This window comes from Rhea americana, unplaced genomic scaffold, assembly GCF_003343005.1.
Source record: "Rhea americana isolate MKP2758 unplaced genomic scaffold, rheAme1 scaffold_4, whole genome shotgun sequence".
NCBI classification, from domain to species: Eukaryota; Metazoa; Chordata; class Aves; order Rheiformes; family Rheidae; genus Rhea; species Rhea americana.
The window spans coordinates 5,387,099-5,398,137 of record NW_028186534.1 but is presented as its reverse complement, the minus strand read 5'-3'; positions in this window follow the sequence as shown (position 1 = coordinate 5,398,137).

Genomic DNA, 11,039 nt, shown 5'->3' with positions numbered 1-11,039 from the left:
CAGGAGTGCTTTGCTCGCCACTGCAAGTCTCTCATGGTCTCAGGAGCTGAATGTAGCCCCCTCAAGGCTCTGTTGTCTTCACTAGCAGAGCTTTCATCCAACTTTCCCCAAGGCTCAAGAATGCTGGGTTTGGCTTTGATCAGACTCTTTCCTGGGTTGCCTAGAAAGGGAGACATCAAAGATGGAAAAACAAGAACATTGTCTGTGAACTGTAAATACAATTCCCTGCACACCAGAGGTGTTCCTTCCAGGGTGTTAGTTACAAAACACGGCATCCTATGGAAATCGCTCTAAAARTCAATAATAGAATTAATTTATCTATCAATTCAGAGGCAGATATCCCACTGCCACAGTAGAGGAGAAGGGGATATAATTTTGCTGTTTTGATCAAGACTTCTGGGGAAATAGGTTTTCCCAGATCATGACGAGTGGGTGAATCCCAGACTCGGAAAGAAAAGGAGGTATTTCTCAGGAAAAAAAGAAGCCTCTTGAAACCTTGAATATTACAACTGAGAGCTGAGAAAGGTGCTGACAGGTTTTTGCAAGGTATTTGGCACTGACAGGTGCGACTGACTTGTCGCTGCGTCTCACTGCACCAGAAGCAGGAAACATTCGGTGAGACAATCAGGAACAACTTCAGAACAGACAGAGGTTTTTCATGCTATATACAGTTGAACGGTAGATATTTCCAAAYGCATAAACAGGTCTGAAAAGGGCCTGGGCAAATTCACAGAGGATGGGGAGTGGCAGTGGCTAATGACAGGTGCCGGATAGCGGCACCTGTAGTGCAGGAGTCCCTAAGTTTCTGCATGCCGGTAGTGGGGAGGGTCACACTCTATTTGCTCTGGGTCTTACAGACTTTTCTAAGAATCTGCTTCTGGCTCTGATCCTATTTTTCCTTCAACATATGACAGATCTAGGCCAATTTCCATTAAAAGGCTTTCCTCTGGTACAGGRCAACAGAGCAGCACCAAACCAAAGAATTAAATGATTGTGGCTAAAAACCGAGAGTGCCAGGAGAATACATAGCTGCTTCTCAGAGGTGTCGTAGCAGTCAGCAGGTACTACCTGGTGAACTGTTCTGTGCCACAAACCTCTTTACCTCTGCAGCACTACTTTGTGCTGGAAAAAGTTGTGTCAAAGTTGCCATGTTGGGGGCACGACAGCAAGGAACAAAGAGTCACGCAGCCACATGTGGCACCCCAAAATCAATTTGCATTTTACCAGGAGTTTTTCTGCAGAAAGGAGAAAGACACCCACACAGGAAAAATAGCAGCGGGGTTAGAAGTAAACCCTAGCTGTATTGTGGGCTTAAGGTCTATTGTAATGATACTTTTGTTACGGTCAGTAATTGAAAGAGCTGAACTGCTGCGAGGCTTCCCTGCACCTCCTGCGAGCCGCTGCGCTGAGCAGCTGTGCCCCAGAWGAGAGGCTGGTCTGAGCAAAGTGGGCAAAGATCACCCGTAGAAGCACGGGGCTTGAGGGAGAGGTGATGTGTTGCTGAGCAGAGGTATTTACTTCATCTCCTCTATTGATTTTAATAGAGAACCACCTTCAATTTTTATATGCAGGAGAAAGAATATCTGAAGAGCAGCCGTTTGTAAGACAGCCAAGTGAGTGCTGAGATGGGCTCAGTTTACTTATCTCTGGTTTTCCAGGGCAAGATTGTGGTTGACCTTTGTGAACACACCAGAAAATTGAGACAAGATGAGGGAGAGATGATGATAACTGGAGCAGTCATTGCCACAAACCCTGCTTTCCCCCAGCTAAMCGGGTGATACAGAAGCTGAGAGGGGTGGAGAAACAAGCCTTCTCCTTGCAGCAAGCTTAGCAGGCCTCCGAGCAGGGACAACATGTGGGAGAAGATCAAAGGGAAGAGGAAAGGTGGACAACATCTAGTGTCAACAGCTGGGGCAGTATATGTGAGTGCTTCCAGCTGTGGTGACCCCGACGTGAAGATGTGAGTGGGCAGCACTCACAGGCCTTGAGGGCTGTCTGTTGGCCAGAGGTAATGGCTGGGTGGTCTTGTCTGCATCCCCTCACAACGGAGGTTTTGAAAACATAGGCAAAAGTTTGAACTTGAAGAGCTATTAAAGGGTTTGGGAGAACGATTGTAAAATGTCAAACTGGCTTCTTGCTCTTCAGCAATGGTAGGTGAGAATTTCTGGAGTTTGCTGGGATTTATTGATTCACTGGGGACTARCAGCTTGAACTAAAGGCTTTTGAAATTTGGAATTGTGTTGGCTCGGTTGTTAATATTTAATGTATATAGAAACAAAAAAACAGATAGCTGACAACTCTCTTAAAAAACAAAAATATTTAKTATGATAGTCCTGAGAAATCTTTGCCGTTGTTGTTACTTCAATTACTGCAATAGCACAAAATAAAAGCTGCAGGCAGGGAGGGGAACCCCATTGTGCCAGGTAGCAAGTGAATGTGCGGATACGACCATGTGTTGCAGGAAAACTGGTTACCTCCGTGCTGGTGCGCAAAGAACGACGGCTTCCTGAGGCTGGGCCTTGAGCCATTGCTTTTTAATCTGAGGCCTYTTCTCCCCTTCGCTTTGAACCCTTGCTCTTCCCAGCAAGCAAACATTTCTAAGAGCAGGCCTGTGGGGATGCCCAGTTGGCATTAACCAGCTGGTAAGCAATATAAGTTTAGATAGAACATGTCTTTTCATCTTTGCTAAGAACGGATGACAACGTTTCTGTCATCCACAGTGTATCCGAACTCTGCTGAATATCCCTCCAGATCCTGGTGGGAGTTGGGCAGTGATTTCAAGGCCTTTGAGAAGGGTCCTTTGCCTTTTTGCAGAAGAAACTTGGTGTGTTTTTCAGAAAAACTTTTTACAGAAAGAAGCATTGCAACTGCTTTTGCAGAAAATAAAACATTTGTTGGAACTCTTAATTCTGTGTTATCGTGAGGAGTTTGGACAGGAAAATGATTTTTTTAGAGCATTCCTAATGTCAGAAGTTCAGAGATGATAATAAATCTACATTCCTAAGCAGTTGCCCTTTTTAGATATTTAGTCACACTGGAAAAAGACAGTCCCAATAAAGTAGGGATGATCGGATCAGTTTGTTGTATTAAAGGTTTTGCTGCAGGCCTTGGGAAATTCTGGTGTCTAAATCTGAAGTAGTTTGTGGAGGGGGGTAGATTTGAACCTCTTTATACCAAAAAAGGAGTTGAGCATGGGTCTCTTCCCTCTGGACAAATGCTTATCACTGAGTATTTAAAAAAAAAAAAAAAAAATCTGATTTGCGTCTACCTTTTCCAGTGATAACTTTACAAAATAGAATGAAAAATGGTCAATTCACTGCAAGAAGCAGCATAGGGACCTGCCTTAGGAGGGGGGCTCAGACTGCAAATACTAAGAGGAGGGAGGAACTTCCCCCACACCCTCAGTGAGGAGCAACTTAAGCCTCAAAGAAACATGATTTTAACATGGCTTAGTGTTTCTTCTGGATCAGCTCCAGATAGCTCCTTGTCAGCTGCTGGCATTTTGCACTCCTGTTTTACTGCTTGGTGTCAAAATTGGCACTTACAGGTCCGTATGATTCGGGCATTGCAGTGGTTCTTCCTACGTTCTGAGCGTCCTTAGTCCCAGCTGAGCCCCAGTAAGTAGATCTGCATTTCAGGTAGGTTACCACAGTGTTTTCATTTTCTAAGATTACATCCAATTTGTTCTTCTTGGTTAGTTAATGCTGGGTCTTATTCCCCTGCAGCGCTCATGCATACAGCAAAAAGGGCATGTATAGAAGAGCYCATTAAAATTCATGGGGAGTGGTGCTGTCCCATGTGAAGATGTTTAATCTGAAACAGCCTTCAAGGATAGTTTATTGTAGCTTTTTGCATCATAGCTACAAACACTCTAGGGAAAAACAGGGAAGKAGAACAGAGTGTTAGATAAGCTGCTTTAAAATGATCTTCATAATCCTGTGAATTAAAATGTATTTTATTAAATACCTGCTAGAGATGCAACATAATCCAAGAAAGGCTTGAAGTGACCCTTCCCAGAGATGATTTGTGCTGTTCCTGCAGTTATAAATAGATGTTACTGAAATCAAAGCTCTCCTCACTCCGAGGATTCTGCTATGTCAGTGGCACAAGATGCCCACTTTTTCCCCGAACAAGACTGGCAGTCCCAGTCGACATGGRCAACCTCTGACATATGATTGTGGGTTCAAACTGAGCCCTGTGCATCCACATCAATGCCTCCAGGTTCAAAACAGTGCTAAGCTGCAGCCTGGCTACAGCCTCTCTCTGCCTCTGCTGCAGCATSCTGGATGAGTCCTTTTCCCATGGTGGTTCCTGCACAGCCAGCTCAAGGCTCCCTCATCAAAGCTTTGGAACATGTGGGGAAAGTTTTCCCTGTACTTGGTTGATCCTGTAGGAACTGGACATTTGTAGGGCAGCAGTCCCCTTGGCGGGGCCTAACCATTAGATATTTGCTTGAAATTACATTTGAGAGCTGCCTCCTGGCCCCATGTTACTTAGAAAGCCTCATGCCTCACGAAGCAGCCCCAGCTTTTACTGTTGTTGAGTTGCACAAAGTCAGAGGAGAAGGAAGGAGCTGTTTATTCAAACCTGAGGGTGAACAGAGCATGGAATGGCCAAGAAGGGTTTCTTCCAAATCTTGCCTAATTCCTATCCGTTCCTCAGAAAAGATGAGCAACGAAAAGCTTACAATGTAGGAAAACACTGTGAAGCCTTATTCTTGTTGAGCTGAGTGAGYCTTATAAAAGTTGCTGCCAATGATGTCAGGAACCTCCAAAAATGTAGCCTCCTGTTAGCTGCGAATAACAGTGACAAGGCAAAGAATCATGCTAGGAATCACTAAGAGATTCATACCTCTTAAGGTTTAAAATACATTTAGCTTCTCATTCATCCCCCTCTCTGTGTAGCTTTCAGCAGGTCACTTTATCCTTCTCTATCTCAATTTTCCTCTGTATGAAAAGGGATATTATGGTACTTTCCTCTTCAAGCCTTCTGAAATTACTCTAACTGCAGTGTCCTTTCAGGATCCTCATATGCAGAGCAATTCTTATTATCAATATGCTGAGAAAACTTACCAGGCTTCAGGACATTCAAGYGATGGCATTTTTCCAGCATTATGCCCCAAAGTAGATTTTATCTGTGGGGATGAGTTATGTTTGTTTTGTCTATAAGGTTGAACTCTCAGCTTGTGTTAGTTAAAAAGGATCTAGCCAAGAAAAGCCAAGAAAGGGGCACTGATGAATKCTAGCGGGAGCAGATGATTCCGGGCTGTGTTGTCTTTGATAGCTATGGATAAGTGCTTCATATTCCTGGRGCTGCTCCGGGAAGGGAAAGTTGGAAAATATTGAAATAAGTCCTCTCTAACCTGCCTGTCTGACATTTCCCCAGCAGGGAGGGAGCTAGTAAGTTTGGGAGTGGGTCTTGCAGGGTGCTCGGGTGTGTGTCGGAGCCGCCTTACAGCCCTGGGGGCAGGTGATCTGCGTCCCACCTGAGCGCTCTGCAGCCAAGGCTGCGCAGTGCAGAGATGAGACCTGGCTAAGTTTTTCCAGCACCCCCAGTGAGCACCTGCCTCAGAGGCATGAACAGCATCTGCTAGGGTCTTGTCTTCTTTCTCCAGAGCKGCTGTGGGCTCTGCCTGGAAGCTTTCACCTGCCCTATCTGACCTGGTAAACCCAGGGTTTCTCTGCTGACACCCACCAAATACTAGGCTCCTCGGTTGTACTATGGCTTTCAAGTACCCATTACTGCGGTGGGGGAACAACAAACAACATGTAATGTAATTGCTCCACTGCTCCTGACTGCGGCGGGACTGAAAGGGTGCAACAGCCGGGGATGGAGTGGGGGAGAGGGCTGAAGGGGGGCCTGTACCCCCTGCCCTGCTGGATGGTCTCCGAGGTGCCTGTCCTCCCCCCCCAAGCTGCCACACTCGGGGACTGTTTGCTSAAGCCCAGGTGGCAGCTGCTTGGGAAGGACACTTGGCACGTCCTTCCCTGCTCTGAGGCTGGTGTGCCGCGCTGGGAACAGCAACGTCCTGGAGCAGCCTTCAGAGCCATGAATCTCTTGCAACGTTATTTGTGTTTGTTTCAGCCAGACAGGGAATATGTTGCCAGGAAATCGAACGGGGGAGCTCTTCAGCAGACTCGACTGCTGGTTACATTGCTTAGTGCCTTGTTGCCAAAAGCCTTTCCTGAAACAGTCAAGCCAGCGTATTCTCTTTCAGATGAAGCTGGACTATTCATTCCCTCTGCTGCTCTTTCTCAGCACTCCTGCCTCTCTGCAGCAGTAGAGGTCTCTCCACCACCTGTCCTTACACACTTACAAACAGGCCCGTTTTCCAAGTGCTGGTTGAAGCAGTCAGGCTTYCTGCAACCCAGACAGAGAAACATCACCCACAGCCTCTGAATCAGGCAGACCTGTGTGTAATGCACAGGGCTTGTGACAAACACAGCACAGTCAACAATATTTTCTACTTCTAATTACACCTCTATTTATATCTTCTGTTCTGAACTGGAACTTCGCATTGCTGCTTGCTGCCCCACTACGTCTGCAACGTGCTCTGTGGAGGGGTTCTCCAAACAGGCAGCTCTATAACCCAAGCAAAGGATATTGCCAGGCTGCCCCTTGCAGCTTCCCCAGGAGATCCCAGCGCAGAAATGGGAGAAGGTTGAGTGGGTGCAGAGGAAAGGGAGGACAGGCAGGGCCTCCTGCTCCTGAATTCCTGGGAATGATACTGCAGGAAAAGTCCTGCTTTTAGGCCTTGAATGCTCCTTGCCCCCCTCCCCCCCAAAAGACTGACCAGTCTGTCTGCAGTCAGCAGAGGGCTTTGAGTGCCACGAACCTGGAAGGGTGTCTATAGAGCAGCTGTAGTGCTATTTGCAGTCCTTGCTAGCAGAGTGTGAAGTGACCTGGCTGGACTAGCACTTGGTTGTCCCTATGAGAGGTCTCTTCTCACTCAATYGCACAAACTGGCCAAATTCTCTGGCTTCACTGGTCTCCTTCCTGATTTATGCTGAGGTGACTAATATGAGTCTCTTGCCATTCAGTGCCTAATAAATTGAGAGTCCCTGAATAATACATCAAACCAAATTACTTYAGAAGATTTAATGCTTAAAGCTAGATGTTAGATTCCATAGGTGGCTGTTTTTCCTTTGTGCCATGCCTGCCTGAACAGGAGAATAAATTGTCCTCCCCAGGCCTCTCCATGGAGTGAGTGCTGGCAAGTCYATGTGCTGCCTGCCCCAGGGAACCCAAATGCCACTGTGATTTCATCCTGAGCAGGACAGGGAGGTGGGAACCCCAAGGATTTGGCTTATGGCACTTACAGGTARCAGAAAATTCATTTCTCAGGTTCTTTTACAAATCTACTAGCGGATGGGTGGCAGGGATAAACTGCCCATTGGGAGCTTTTTACTCCTCACTTATTTYTGTGTGTATTTTTCCTTTCTTACGTATTTGGTCTCAAATCTGAGGTGATAAAGACAGATGCAGCAAGGAGATGGTGATCTACACCCAGCCACCTTAGGCTGGTGTCTCCACAMGGTGCTGTTAGTTTCCTGGACTCATCTTCATTAAGAAAGCAGTGAGTCATATGGAGCGGTTCTTGGGACGAGAAGCAGCGTTGTCTGTGCTTGTGGTCATGGAGCACAGAGAGACCAGTAAATAGGCGTGAGGGAGAAAATGCATATCCTGCGGAAGGCTGGAGCCGAGGCGGATAGCTCTGAACATGCTTTGTGGGAACCTGAATCAGAAACTTTTCTGAGAACCAAATCAGGCTGGAGTGTTYCCTGCCCTGTTACCGTAGGCAGAGAGAGACCAGCCCTGGTGACGCACCACCACCAAGGCTTGTCTCAGGCATGCAGCAACTGCTCACCTTGAACCACTCCGCARTGGGTCAGGAAACTCTCCAGTCTGAAATTCCCTTTTTGCAGTCACGAGAATATTCRATGTCACTACATGGTTCCCTTCTATCCCAGAAAGGATTCTCCTCCAGGGAATGCCAGCCTCCAGGAAGCCATGAAGRCCAAGCAGGCCCGACCTCACCTCGTGTCTGCTGCCCTAGAAGGGCTGCTCTGCAGCCTCYGAGGCAGTACAGATTTGCAACTTCAGCTGAAATTCTCTGAAAGGGCCTTTCAGCAAAGGTGAATGCAATGATGGAGGAGAGCTGTTGCTGATTTGTTGATACTGCTGTTCACACTCTGCTTAGGTTTTTTTGAGGAGGGACTTGACTCTCTAAAGTTCGTTTCTGACTTTTTTTTTTCTGTCTGTATCCAGTATTTTCCACTGGTGTTCCAGTATCTTCATGCTCCTGGGCTCTCAGTAGCACCGAACGCTCTCTAATGTGCAACGTATCTCAGTTCTTGCACTTTTCAACACTTCTTACAGACCTYTGCCTGGAAACCTGATCATTTTTTTCCCATTTAAGGGAAAGGATTTCAGACTACAAAATAAAATCTCCATTATACCTTGAGTATTTCTAGGCCTGGAAAAAAATCCCTGGAAATCAAAGGAATCCTTAAAGGGACATAATAGGAAACACACTTTAACTGAGACAGCTTTTTGTATGTGACCTTTCCCACTCACAAGTACACGTACAAGACCCTTGAGCTCCAAGAACAATATGAGTTAATGTTACATCTTATAGTTCATTTTGGATATGACAACCAGCATCCACTCAGCATTAGGAACCAGCCAAAACTCTGTGGGCCACCAAAGCAGCTCAGCAGCGCTCTGCTGGAAGCCCATTGTTCTGAATACCATTGCTGTGACAGAACCGAGAGCCTGTTTATGTGCAAGGATCCTTTCTTTCCTCACAGCCATTTGTTTCGCTACGTCCAGTAAAATGATGTAAATCAGCCTCCCCTCTTACTTTAGAGAATGGACAAGAAGATGCCAGACTGTTGTATAGATGTGGGTGTTTATAAAGACGTGATACTTTTCCTTATGCAGGCAGAGGAGTCACTGCAGATCAGTAGAGTGATTTTTCCACATTTAGGCTCGGTCTGTTTCTCTGCTACACTGTAGCCCAATAAATGCTAAAGAGGCTGTTTTAGATATGTTTTCCACCCATCAGGTGAAATCCAGATATGTATATTCTAGAGACTGTGAGCCCAGAAAAACACCTTTGTACCCTACTCCTGTGCATTTCCTCTACAGTACTTGAGGTTTATGGTACTTCCTTGTCAATAACTCTTGAAATGTACAGAATTTGCCATGAACTGCATTTGACTGGCTCCTTAGGCTGTGGAAATAACAAGCTATAAATTAAGTTTGCAGAAGCTCAGGGTACAGAAATATCAATTGAAAGGAATATCCAAAGCAAAAGTGAGTTAGGCAACCTTGGAGAAAGAGAACTGGCTGTGCATTTTTGCATCCTCAGGCCTGCATTGCCCCTTGCTCACTAACTTTCCAGGCATGGAACAAGAAGTGTTGCAGAGCACTGAAGTCCTGGGGCTAGAAACACGCTGTCCTCTCAGCCAGCAGACTCCACAGGCACTGCAGGACCTGTCAGGGTTCCCCCTTTCAGCTTCTAGCTRTCATTCAGAAATGACTTTTAAGCACTTGCAAGAAGGTGTGTGTAGAAGAGTGATCAGTGGCCCATATGTCCATCSTAGCCCTTCATCCCCCCTTCCACAGTTGAGTTGCTTCTCTCTGAATGATTTAACTGTATTGAATTGGATGCATCTCCCTGTATTAGGTTACTAGTTATTTTACCTCCCACTTTTCTCTTCCCACAGAAGTAAGTGGCCTGCATTTGCCACAACAGGAGGTAATATGCCCTGGACACCTGCCCTGCCCAGGGCCTCCCTGATGGGTGATCTTGAACAAGCACCTTGCCTTTCTACACCTTAGTTTTCCCATCTGCTCATTTATAGGAAATTCTGAAATGTACAGATGAAATGTACTGTTGTGGGACGTGTTAGTGAAAAAGGCCTGGCCACACACRCATTGTCTGGGATTTCAAAGGGTCATCTCTGAGGAAGACCTGCACATTCAGATACTGAATGRAGACAGTAGCACAACATCAGCATTGTGTACACTGGGCAATGGGAGCCATGTGGGAGTTTGGGAGAGAAGTGTGCAAAGCAGCTCTGAGAGTCCTTCTGTTTAGTTCATCACTCAGGATCATACACAYGGCTGCTATTTTAGAAACCTTGCAGTGTGAATTGTCACTGCACAGCCCAGGAGCCAAAGCTAACAAATGTGAAAAGGAGAAGGGGTTAACYAGCATTGCTGTGTACCACTGGTACACCAGCCTAAGCAGGTGAGCTGCATTAATGGATAATGCTTATGCACCCATTAAATGGTGCTAATTGCTCTACAGCCTTCTGATGAGGTCCATTTTCCCCTGTCAGGAGTGAAGGAGTGGCAAGGAAGACAGAGTGATGAATACATTTGTATCCCTAATCAGTACCAGAGATCCACTATTATTCCCCTCATCTGTGAGTAGCAGCTAACACGTGCCACAATTCTGAGAACCGGCTCTTGCCTTTGACAAGAGGCTCTGGGTGAGAGGGGGGCCCTGTTTGCTCCTGTTTCACACACACAGTGATTCACAGCCTCATTGAGCTCAGCTGCTCTCAGCTCAGCAATCAGGGCCTGGAAAGCAAAAGGGGCCCTGCTARGTTTATCAGCCCTCTCTGCTCATTGTTTTTCTTCTGGCAGTAATCACTGCTCTTGTTTTCATGGGTGAAGCTGTTGGGAGCTGAAGGATGGTGAGAATAACCCCATCCTCCCGAAGAGGGAGGATGCAGTTGCAGTTCTGTTGCAGTTCTCCCCCTTGCTGCTAGGTCTCTTCTAGGCCCCTTCCTCCCCCTTAAATCAGCCCCGCGGTGGTGAGGCCAGGCTAGGAAAGCGTTAACCTTCCCTGCAATGCTGYATCCCAGCTCACGGTGGAGCTGCCTTCCTCTCTTCCACCCCCAACTTCCAATTCACTCCAAACAACTCTGGGACAGAATTGCAGGGGAAAGCTAGAGGTTCAGACTAGACTTGTTGATCTCTGTTACGAGGCAGCAGAAGGAAGTACTGGAGCTTTCATTTGCGTC